This window comes from Pongo abelii, chromosome 10, assembly GCF_028885655.2.
Source record: "Pongo abelii isolate AG06213 chromosome 10, NHGRI_mPonAbe1-v2.0_pri, whole genome shotgun sequence".
Lineage (NCBI taxonomy): Eukaryota > Metazoa > Chordata > Mammalia > Primates > Hominidae > Pongo > Pongo abelii.
Window position 1 is genome coordinate 9,064,042 of NC_071995.2, and position 12,522 is coordinate 9,076,563.

The 12,522-nt window shown below is 36.9% G+C and overlaps 1 pseudogene; it reads left to right on the forward strand.

Moving 5' to 3' along the window:
* Nucleotides 1–964: 964 nt before the first annotated feature.
* Nucleotides 965–1,533, forward strand: LOC100446623 (protein BTG1-like; annotated as a pseudogene).
* Nucleotides 1,534–12,522: the final 10,989 nt, after the last annotated feature.

Here is a 12,522-nt window from a genome sequence, read left to right on the forward strand (position 1 = left end):
GCAAGAACCCTGCTCTCAATATCAACCTTGGTAGAATTGGAAGGAAGTCTACGGAACTCTTCTTTCCCTGGTTAGACTTTGCCTGTCTTGGTCTCAGTAACTATCATGGCAGAATTGCACAAGGGACTAGAGAACCCGTGGTGTTGTGGAGAAGAATGCCATTTCCAATCTCTCCATCATTCCCCACCTCAAGTGTTTGACTTCAGTCTCAAGATGGAGGCTATAATCCAGACCTCTTCGTAAGAGAAAATCAAACTAATGCCCATACACCCATACATCTCTATTTACTTCGTTTGCTATAAGAAAAAGACACCAGGTGTCTTTTTTTCTTTTAAAAATTTTATTTTATTGTGGTAAGAACATTTAACATGAGATCTCCCTTTTAACAAATTGTAAGTGTACAATACATTATTGTCGACTATAAGTACAACATTGTAGAGCAAATCTCCAGAGCTTATTTACCTTGCTTCACTGAAATTTTATGTCCATTGATTACAAACTCCCCGTTCCCTCTTCAATTTAGCCCCTGACAACCACTATTTTGCTCTTTGATTCTATGAATTTGGCTGTTTTAGATAAATCATGTAAGTGGAATCATGCAGTATTTGTCTTTCTGTGACTTATTTCACTGAGCATAATGTCCTCAAAATTCATTAATTTTGTCGTATACAGAATTTTCTTCTTTTTAAAGAAGTTCGCCTTTGGGTGCTGGAAAGGCAACTATTGGGATCTTCAGAGGCTGTGCAGCTAGGGGTGGAGGCAGCTGGGGAGGTCCTAGCCATGTAACCAAACCGCCATCGCTCCTCTCTTCCTCTCTTCTGCCTCTTCCTGTCTAGAAAATAACTTTTTTACTCTAATGAAAGAAAAAAGTAGCTGTCTGTCCCTCACACCCTCTCTTCCTCTCAGCCCTCTGCTCTGTGAGGAAGCCCTGGGGGCTGCTCAGCTGCTGAGGCAGCGCAGCTGAGCCCCGGCATTCCCGGGCCGCCCCACCTCTGCCTCCTTGCATCCCTTCTACCCCAGAGCCACCACTAGGGTAGGCGAGATGGCCGCCGCCATGTCCTTCGTCTCCAAGTTTCTCCACAGCAAAGGGCTCACGAACGGGCAACAGCTGCAGACCTTCAGCCACAGCCTGCAGGAACTGCTGACAGAACATTATAAACATCACTGATTCCCAGAAAAGCCATACAAAAGATCAGGTTATCTTTGTATTCGCATGAACTATAAAATGGATCCCCTGGACAGGCAGCACAGCGGATTGGACCGAGCAGTCAGGAGCTGCTCAAGCTTCTCCCAAGTGAACTCACACTCTGGGTTGGACTCACGCTCACCTCAACCTATGAGATGTCTGTCCTACAGAATTGGAGAGGATGGCTCCATCTGCGTGCCATATGAAAGCCCCACCAGCAGGAGGTAGCACTCAAAACAGCACCGACATGCAAAATGGTAGACAGCTGAATAAGCTATAAGGACGAATTTCTCTGGGGCACAACAAGCTCTTCCAAAAACTACAGTATGATGGCTGTATCAGGTTAAGATGGATCATCTTACAGTGCATGGAAATATTTGATTTTGGCTTTGGGTGGGCTGCTATTGGGGATGGATTATGGAATTTAAACCATGTCACAGCTGTGAAGATCTGGCGCAAGATAGAGTGGTAAACATTTTTTTTAAAGTGACAGTGCCATAGTTTGTACAGTACCTTTCAATAATTTAATAGCCTGTGAGTCCAAGTAAATGATCGCTTTATTTGCTAGGGAGTGAAGTCCTAGAGTGGTTTCAGCTTCTCCCAGACATACTTAAATTTTTACATCAGTTCCTTTAAAGAACATCTGTATGTCAAAGAACTTTTCTCTGTAGTAGATCTCGCAGAGGAATTTGCACTATCACACTTGAAAATTATTGTTTACCTTTTTGGCAGCTCAATAGGGGAGCTCAACGTTTTAAACATGGTAGTACTGGAAATTTTACAAGACTTTTACCTAGCAAATATTTCTAAATGTACATAAAGACAAGCTAGCAAACATGACCTGGGAAAATGGTCAGACTTTGTATTGTGTTTTTGACCTTGAAAGTAGCAAGTGACCAGAATCTGCCATGGCAATGGGTTTTTAAAAAGACCCTTAGAAAGACTGTTTCAACTGTGGTTTTGGCACCAGCCAGCTCTACGTACATTTGCTAGCTTGTAGTTTTCTAAGACGGAGTAAAGTTCTATTTTAGAAAGTGGAGGTCTGGTTTGTAACTTTCCTGGGTAAAAGTATTTTCATCTATTTTGTGAACTTTGTTAATCATCTTTTATTTGGTAAATTATGAATGGGTATAAATTTGTACAGTTCATGTATATTGATTGTGGCAAAGTTGTATAGATTTCTATATTTTGGATGAGAAATTTTTCTCCTCTAATAAATTGTTTCTTATCTTGGCATTTAAAAAAGACAATATTCCATTGTGCATGTGTGTGTGCATACATATGTGCATATATATATGCACATATATATAATATGCATATACATATATACAAATATACATGAATATATACACCATGTTTCCATAGCAGTTGCACCATTTTGCATTAACACCAACAGTATACAAAGATTCTAGTTTTTTCCACATCTTTGCCAACCACTTGTTGTCTTTTATTTGATAATAGGCATCCTGACATGTGTGAAGTGATATCTCATTGTGGGTTTGATTTGCATTTCCCTGATTAGTGGCATTGAGCATTTTTTCATATACCTAGTGGCCATTTGTATGTTTTCTTTTGAAAGATGTCTACTCAGATCCTTGCCCATTTTAAAGTCATGTTATTAGTTTTTTTGCTATTGAGTTGAGTTGTAGGAGTTGCTTATATGTTTTGGATAGCAACCCCTTGTCAGACACATGGTTTGCAAATATTTTCTACCATTCCGTATGTTGTCTTTTCACTCTGTTGATTATTCCTTTGCTTTGCAAGAGCTTTCCAGTTTGACATAGTTCAACTTATTTGTTTTTGTTTTTGTTGTCTGTGATTTTGGTGTCATATCCAAGAAATCATTGCCGAGACCAAGGTCATAAAGCATTTCTTCTATTTTTTCTCAGTTTTACAGTTTCAGGCCTTACTTTTATGTCTTTAATCCACTTTGAGTTAATTCTTGTGTATGGTGTAAGATAAACATCCAATTTTATTGTTTTGCTTATGGATATACAGCTTTCTCCACACCATTTGTTGAAGGGACTATCCATTCCCCCTAGTGTATTCTTGGTACCCTTGTCAAAGACAAGTTGACCTTTTATGTGTGCATTTATTCCTGAGATCTCTATTCTGTCACTGATGTTTTTCTGTCTTTATGCCAGCACCATACTGTTTTGATTACTGTGGTTTTGTACTAAATTTTGAAATTAGGAAGTGTGAGTCCTCCAGCTTTCTTCTTCTTTCTCAAGATTGATTTTGTTATTTGTGGTGTTTTCTCCTTCCCTATAAATTTTAGGATTTCCTTTTCTATTTTTGTAAACAATACCAATGTGATTTTAACAGGAGTTGCATTGAATCTGTAGATTGCTTTTGATATTATGGTTATTTTAACAATAGTAAGTCTTCCAATCAATGAACATGGTATATATTTTTATTTAATTGTGTCTTAATTTCTTTCATCAATGTTTTGTTTCCAGATACAGGTCTTTCACTTCCTTGAAAAAGTTTTTCCTTAAGTATTTAATTCTTTTTTGTGCTGTTGTAAATGGGATTGTTGTCTTAATTTCCTTTTCAGAGTTTATTGCTAGTGTATAGAAATGCAACTGATTTTTGTGTGTTGATTTTGTAGCTTGCAATCTTACTGAATTTGTGTATTAGTTTTAATGGTTTTTTAAAATGGAGCCTTTGGGATTTTTAATACATAATATAATGGCATCAGCAAACAGGAAAAAGTTTATCTCTTCCTTTCTGATTTGGTAGCCTTTAATTTATTTTTCTTACCTAACTGTTCTGGCTAGGGCTTTGGTACTATATTGAATAAAAGTGGCAAGAGTGGGCATCATTGCCTTGCTCCTGTTCTCAAAGGAAAAGCTTTCAACTTTTCACCATTGAGTCTGATATTATCTATGGGCCTTTCATATATAGCCTGTATTATGTTGAGATACTCTCCTATTTCTAGTTTCTTGAGAGTTTTTAACATGAAAGAATGTTGAATTTTGTCAAATGCTTTTTCTGCATGTATTTATATAATCATGTGATTTTTTTTCCCTTTATTCTGTGAATGTGGTACAAATTTATACATATTGAACCATCCTTGCATCCCGGGAATACCACTTGGTCATGATGTATGATCCCTTTAATGTGCTGTTGGATTCTATTTCCTAATATTTTTTGAAGATTTTTTGCATCTATATTCATCAAAGATATTGGCCTGTCATTTTTTTTTTCTTGTAGTGTCCTTGGCTGGCTTTGGTAGCAGTGTGCTACTGGCCTTATAAAATGAGTTTGGAAGTGTTCTCTCACTTTTTGGAAGCATTTGAGACTGATTGGCACTTTTTAAAAAAAAATCGTTATTAGAATCTACCTGTGAAGCTATCTGATCCTGGGTTTTTATTTGTTAGAAGGATTTTTGTTATTCATTAAATCTCCATACTAATGATAGGTCTGTTCAAACTTTCTTGGTTGTTACTTTTGGCATGTTTTGTGTGTTTGGGAATTTATACAATTCTTCTAGGTTATTCGGTTAGTTGACATATTTGTTCACTTATGATCATCTTTATTTCTAAAAGAGCACTTATAATGTCTCTTCTTTCATGTCTTTTTTTTTAGTCTAGATAAAGATTTGTTAATTATTTTTTTCAAAAAACCCACTCAGCCTCTTTGATTTTTTTCTTTTCTTGTTTTATTTATTTCTTCTCTAATTTTTGTTGTTTCTTTCTCTCTGCTAATTTTGAGCTTAGTTTGTTCTTTTTCTAGCCTCTTGAAGTATAAATTTGGGTTGATTATTTTAGATCTTTGTTCTTTGTTAATGTAGGTATTTATCACAGTAAACTTCCTTCTTAATAGTGCTTTTGCTGAATACCATAATTTTAGTGTTTTTTATTTTTGTTTTCATTTGTATTAAGGCACTTTAAATTCCTTCTTGATTCCTTCTTTCACTCAATGACTTTTCAAGAGTCTGTTGTTTAATATCTATGTATTTTTTATTTTTCCAGTCTTCCTTCTGTTATTGATTTATAGTTTAATTTCATTGTGGCCAGAAAAGACACTTGGTATGATTTCAATCTTTCTAAATTTGTTATAACTTATTTTGTGACTTAATATGTGACCTATCCTGGAGGAAGATCTGAGTGCACATGAGAAGAGTATGTATTCAGCTGCTATTTGGTGGAATATTCTGCATATGTCTGGTCCATTTGGTCTATTGTGTTATTCAAGTCTGCTGTTTTCTTATGGATACGGATTTCTGTCTGAATGATGTATCCATTATTGCAAATAGTATTGAAGTCTCCTACTATTATTTTATTGCTGCCTATTTCTCTTTTCTGTTTTTCCAATGTTTGCTTTATATATTTAGGTGTTCTACTGTTGGATGCATATATAATTGTAATTGTTATATATTCCTGTTGAATTGACCCTTTTATCATTATAAAATTTCCCTTTTTGTCTCTTGTAACAGTTTTTAACTCAGTCTATTTTATCTGATATAAGCGTAGCCACTCCTCCTGTAAGAGTTAAAAGAGGAAAGAAATGTGAAAGGTGGCTCAACAGTCAAAGACAGGTTTATTTTGGAGAATAAACCTGAGAGGGGATTCTGACCAATTTTTGGTCAGGACCACTCTCTCTTACAGACTAAGAATATTTAAGGGTTTTAGGGCAAGAGAGCTTACCACAGGCTTGGAATGTTTCTGTGTGGAGGAGAAGTTTATTGCAGGGTTGGAATGTCTCTGGTCAGAGGGGAGGTTATCTTGGGGCTGCATCACTCTGGCCGGAGAGGAGGTTATCTTGGGACGGGCATGTCTCTGGCTGGGGAGGGGTTTATTTTCATGTTGGAATGTTTCTGGTCAGAGATGTCATTTGTGGTTTATGGTCATGCTGACATTAACCATTAGGCTGATGCCCTTTGGGGCAGTTTTTGGGTAGTTGCCTGTGAAATGGCCATGATCCTGTCAGTTAAAAATCTTTGGAAAAGATTAATTAGGCAGGGTAAGAACATTAGTTCTAGGCATAGTAGTAGGGGAGGGCCCAGGAATGGGATGACCCATGCTATGGTTTTGTTCCCAAATCAAGAATCCATTTGGTTGTTTTGGAATTCCCTTAGCTTTTTGGCCCTTTCTTTAAGTTATTTAGCAGCGTTTCTTACTTGGCCCAATTGGTTGAGATAGAAGCAACATTCCTTACCTAATGAGAGGCAGAGGCACAGGTTTGGAAAGGGCCATGTGTTATTTTCTGCTAGTAACCGTTATTAAAAAATAAGTCATGGTAGGAATGGTTTGCATTATTATACTTGGTTTAATTATTTGCATACAGTGCAGCAAGAATAATTATTTGTTACCTAGGCTTTTTAAACTGGCATTGATGGAATTTTGTTCCATGGAAGGAATCTGAGACAAGGCCTTTTAAAGCTGAGCCCAGTCATAGAATTGTACCATTAAATACCTATGAGTTGGGTGAATTCCTCTCCTCCTGAGGTTCCAAGATAACCTGGGGGTCCTGGCCTGTCAGAAAGTGACATTCTTTACTTACCACAGGTCAGAAACCCTGTACAGGGACTGTGCACATAAAATATGAGGCCAGTTTCCCAAGAGCTTTATTGGCTCCATAAGTCAAGTTTGATTCCTTAAAGGACAGCACACCACTCCAGTCAAAGCCTTGGTAAAATAACCAGTTTTTCAAATTGTGTTCTGTTACAAAATAAAAGAGATTCTTATTGCACTGATGCAAATAACTATCTTGCCGTAAGTTAAAAATACTCAAAAAGTGAAAAAGATTACTTCAGTCTCTAGAGGACCAAAAACAAGACAACAATTGTTTATGGATGACAAAAAGTTTTACGGTAGCCATAAAGTTACAATTGACAAGGATATCTGTTACCTTTGTGGCATGCAATATTTTAACATAACAATTATAATTATTACTGATAATGTACACTAAGATATATCAGAAATATAGGAGTCTCTTATAACTTTGGAACACATACCAATAACATATTTATACAAATATAGCCCAAAGAAAGCCAAACACCATTTTATATTTGACAATGCTTCCTGTATGATTTTATACCAAATAAGTCAAATTTTACCTTTATATTAGTGTGTTATTAATGTTAAACTCAATTTTTAATAGAACCTTGTAGACATATTTACCCAGTTTTAATGTTTGACCATAAGGTAAGATTTCTATAGACCCTTTTTAACCCTTTATAATTTTTGTTAAAGAACAGGTTAGTGCTTTAAGAGAAACCAAACCCATTGTGCTTTTATTTTAATGTCAGTTTACAGAAAAACTAGACGATACCCCTTCAACTTTAGCCAATATATTTACACACAGAATTTCCTTTACAATTAACCTTCCAAAACTTGCTTAAACCTTCATTTTTATTTTATTCAACTTAAAACAATTCTTAAACCTTTTAATCTAGGTAAAAATCCACATTCTCATGCCTCCTTATAATCTTTTTACCAAAAGTATATGTAAACTGTTTTTTCAATAGTCTTAAATACATGTTACACTGTTAACTTTTAGCAACCTTTACTTTTGTTGGTAAGTTTGGGATTTTAATTATGTGGAGAGCCTAGAACCCAGACAGAAGTTCAGATAAAGTCTGACTTATTCCAGCATTTAACTCCATGTGTCCTAGGTCTTACCTAGCTGCAAAGCAGGCAAGTTGTACAGCTAAGAGTTATATGGCATTTTATAAAGCATTCAGGAGTCCTAATCACTTTTAAATTGTACATTTCTTGCATAAATTCCCTTTTATAAATTTTTTCATGACTTACATGGACAATCTCTGACATGCCTCGACTTTGTTGTAAACATCCCTCTCTTTAAACAACCAGTTAATTTACTTCAGGACAAGAATTTACCATATATGATTCTTTTTTGTATAAATTCTCTTTTCTTTAATATCAAAGATGATAACAGTCCCTTCCCAAAGCAAACTTCCTTCATGTCTGTGCACTAGACTGCCTAAGGCCACAAAATTAGAAGTTAGGGTATTTCACTAAATAGTTCTAGATGAAGCTATCTTTATTAAACCAATATTAATGTTTCATTTATTAAAAAATTACACAAGCAAAGATTATTCTGTTTGGGCTGAGTTATAGTTTTGTAGACTCTATGCCAAATTTTGACACCTTCTAGTATTTGGCAGAGATAAGTATGAAATTGCTTGATTAATAAATGCAAACAAAAATGTATGCTGGCAACTCTTAAAACATTTCTAATTTTACTGTGCCAGTACGTTTTAAAGTCACATGAACTGAAAGGTCCCATAGCTTTTACTTTTCCCTTAAAAATATTTGATTTAAGCACTTATTTTTCTTAGGCCAGTTAATTAGAGCTTTTTAAATAGACATTGCACACCTAACGCATATATAGCCACACAGACGACCAGAAGAAAATCCCGTAGTTATAAGATTTTTTTTCTAATTTTCCAATTGGATTATTGGCTTTTGGGTGAGGCCCTTTAAGAACAGGGCTACAAAAATAATTTCCAGGGCCTAATAAACAAGTATAGCTGGGAGACAAAGACAGATTTTGAGAAGTACTTATTTACCTCTAATTCCAGGGGTTCCATAAGGAAAACAAAGGTTTTTCCCCAAATGGGATTTGTGGCAACTTTTCTGTTTTCCCAAGGAATCCCAGGCCACCAGAAGTCATTTTAGGGTCTTTCATACCTGCACCAAGAGTGGCAAGAAAGAATGGAGAAAAGTAATTCAGTTGACTGGGAAAAAACCTTTTCCAGGAAAACAAGATTATGAAGAGAAAAACATAAAGGCCTTTGAATATACTCATAGCTTGGACATCCATTTTAATTAAGCTGAGTGCTCTTTTTCATCAGGGGTGAGGGTTGAGGTTAGAATTATATAAATAATATCCCAAGTTAAATTAAAGGATTGGGTTATGTGCAGGAATTCCCTGTGATAATGAGAGGGATTTTCAGAGAAAGATCCAAGGTGCTGTTTAATCTGTGACAAATCAGATATGGAGAAAGGGACATGAACGCGAGCAATATCTTCAACCCTAGCCACTTCCCAGAGTAGGAGAAAGGCAGAGGTGGTTCGACTGGTTGAAGTAGTTTTTGAATGAGTAACAGGTGGAGAAGGAGGAAGAGTGGAGTTTGGGGCTGAGGGTTCGGACAGGCAAGAAGTGGATCCAGGGGGATGAGGATAGAGAGGGAATTCATCTGTAGGGTCAAAAGGGGTTTCAGAGGAAGGGGTTTAGAAGGAAGGAATTTCAGAGGAAGGAGAAACCTGGGGAGGGTTTTATTAAGAAGGATTTCATGAGGGGTGCAAGCTTGACACAGGGAGGGTCAGGATCTAAGGTAGAAGAAAGCCTGAAATTCAGGCAAGAACCTCTTGCCATTTGCTGTTCCTGGTTATAAAGTTGTCAAGGTCCCTGAGAATTTGAAAAATCAAAGGTGCCATTTTCAGGCCATTAGCTGTCATTATCTAATTTGCATTGGGGCCCGGTCGCATTGCAATAAAAAGCCAAATGCTTTGGCTTTATGCTTCCCATAAGCCAAGTTTGGCAAGGCTGTGAAGGAGACAGCCCAGTGGAGAGGACATAGGAATTTTGGATTGTTGAGCACCTATGTGGACTGGTAAGAAGAAGCCTAGGGTGTCTGTTTTTGTTCTAGGTGTCCCCAGACAAAAGACAGAGACACAGAATCCTCTTTCTAAAGAGAACAATTAAGCTGAGAAGAAACTGGGTGTCCCCAAGATTTCTTCTAGCCTAGTCCCACTTGTCCTCTGAGGATCGGGATGGCATACCCGACTTTCCTGGGTACCATGAGAAAGCCAGGGGAAGGCAGATCTTACCAGTTGGCTGGATTAGTGTCCTATATTGGATGTTCCAGTTGGAATTGGCAAAGGGCCTCTTGAACCGGAGCCACATGAGGAAGAGAGAGAGAGAGAGAAAGGAAAGCGAGGATGAGGGAGGAGGAGGCGACAAGGGTTAGAGAGCAAAATACCCATTGTGGGTGGTCAGAAGTGGTCAGGTCTCAGGGCTCTGAGACCTGAGAGTTTTGAGAGCCCACTGGAGAGTAGCCCCAGCCTGAGCCTCGCAGTTCCCTTCAGGTTAGTTGTCCTGCTCATGTAAATCGCTTGAAAAGTGAAGTAAGAGGCAAGATGGGGTGGTTGGCCAGAGACTCTCAGGATCCAGTGGGATGAGCTGCTGCTGCCCACTGCTTCCTGGGTTGCAAGAGAGCCTCTACCCACAACACCTGTCCTGGGTTTTGGCACCAAATGTAAGAGTTAAAGAAAGAGGAAAGAAACACGATTAGTGGCTCAACAGTCTAAGACAGGTTTATTTTGGAGAATAAACCTGAGAGGGGCTTCTGGCCAATTTTAGTCAGGACCACTCTCTCTTACAGACTAAGAGTATTTAAGGGTTTTAGGGTGAGAGAGCTTATTACAGGCTTGGAATGTTTCTGTGTGGAGGAGAAGTTTATTGCGGGGTTGGAATGTCTCTGGTCAGAGGGGAGGTTATCTTGGGGCTGACATCTCTCTGGCCGGAGGGTAGGTTATCTTGGGGCAGGCATGTCTCTGGCTGGGGAGGGGTTTATTTTCGTGTTGGAATGTTTCTGGTCAGAGATGTCATTTGTGGTTTATGGTCATGCTGATGTTAGCCATTAGGCCGATGCCCTTTGGGGCAGTTTTTGATTAAGGGGAACTTTAAAATGCCAGTGCTTGTCCAAGATGATGATACTCCTGCCCTGTCACCTACTCTCTTGTGATTACCATTTGCATGGGATATCTTTTTCATCCCTTCACTTGTGTTCTTAAATCTAAAGTAAGTACCTTGTATATATAGAATATATTTGGGTCTGTTGTTTTATCCTTTCAGCCACTATATGTGTTTTCATTGGGAGGTTTACTCAATTTGCATTTAAAGTAATTGTTGATAGAGGAAGATTTATTATTGCCATGTTAGTTGTTTTATGTTAGCCTTGTAATTATTTTGTCTGTCTTTTCCTCTCTTGCTGTCTTCCTTGTGTTTTATTGTTTTTTTGTGTATCAATATACTTTGATTTTTAAATCTCTGTCTTTTGTGTAACTTTTATAGACTTTTTGAGGTTACCTTGGAGTCTACACAAAATATCTTGTAGTTATAGCAGTCTGTTTTAAGCTGACAACAACTTCAGTTTAATCATATACAAAAACTTTGCCCTTTATCATCTGTCCCTACACACTTTATTTTTGTGAAAATTGATATCTATTTTATGTTTTAAAACATATTTTAGTTTGTTATTTTTAATACTTTTGTCTTTTAACTTTTAATGAGAAGTAAAAGTGACTAGCATTACAGTAATACAGTATCATGTGTTTTTCATTATATTTGCCTTTGCCGATCAGTTTCACACCTTCTGTTGATATTATGTTGCTGTTTAGTGTCCTTTTCTTTCAGTTGAAAAACTCTCTTTAGCATTTCTGGTAAGACAAATCTAGAGGTGATGAACTCCCTCAGCTTTTGTTTGTCTGAGAAAGTCTGTATTACTCCTCCATTTTTGATGGACAGGTTTCCCAGGTATAGTATTCTTGGTTAGCAGGTTTGTATTATTTTACCACTGTGAATAATTTCACTGCCTTCTGGACTGCAAATTTCTGCTGAAAAACCAGCTGATCATCTTATCAGGCATCTTGTCTATCTTACAAGTCACTGTTCTCTTATTGCTTTGAAAATTCTATTTTACTTTTGATAATTTAATTATAATGTATTTTTATGTGGATTTCATTGGGTTCATCTTACTTGGTTATTTTTGAACCTGGATTCCATTTCCTTTTTCAGATTGAGAAGGTTTTAGTCATTATTTCTATGAATAAGTTTTTTCATTCTTTCTCTTTCTAGTCTCCTTTTCTGACTCTCATAATTTGTATAATGGTCAATTTGATGGTGCTACATAAGTTCCTGAGGTTTTCTACACTTTTTATTTCTTTGTCTTTTTTGCTCTTCTGACTGAACTACTTTCAATGACTGGTATTCAAATTAATTGATCTTTTCTTCTGCTTTATCTAGTTTGCTATTGAACTCTTATAGTGAATTTTTAAGTTACTGTGTTCTTCAGCTCAATGATTTCTGCTTGGTACTTTTGATACTTTCTATGGTTTTGTTGAAATTCTCACTGCTCGTACATTGTTCTTTTGACTTCAGTGAGCATCTTTATGATAATTATTTTGAATTCTCTATAAAGTAAATCACATAATTCCATTTCATTGGTGTTAATTTCTAGAATGTATTTTGTTCCTTTTTAAAGGAATATCTTTGCCTAATTCTTCATTTTCTTTGACTCTCTGTGTTGTTGCCTCCGCATTAGACAAAGGAAGGCAGCTCTCCCATTCTTCACGGACTAG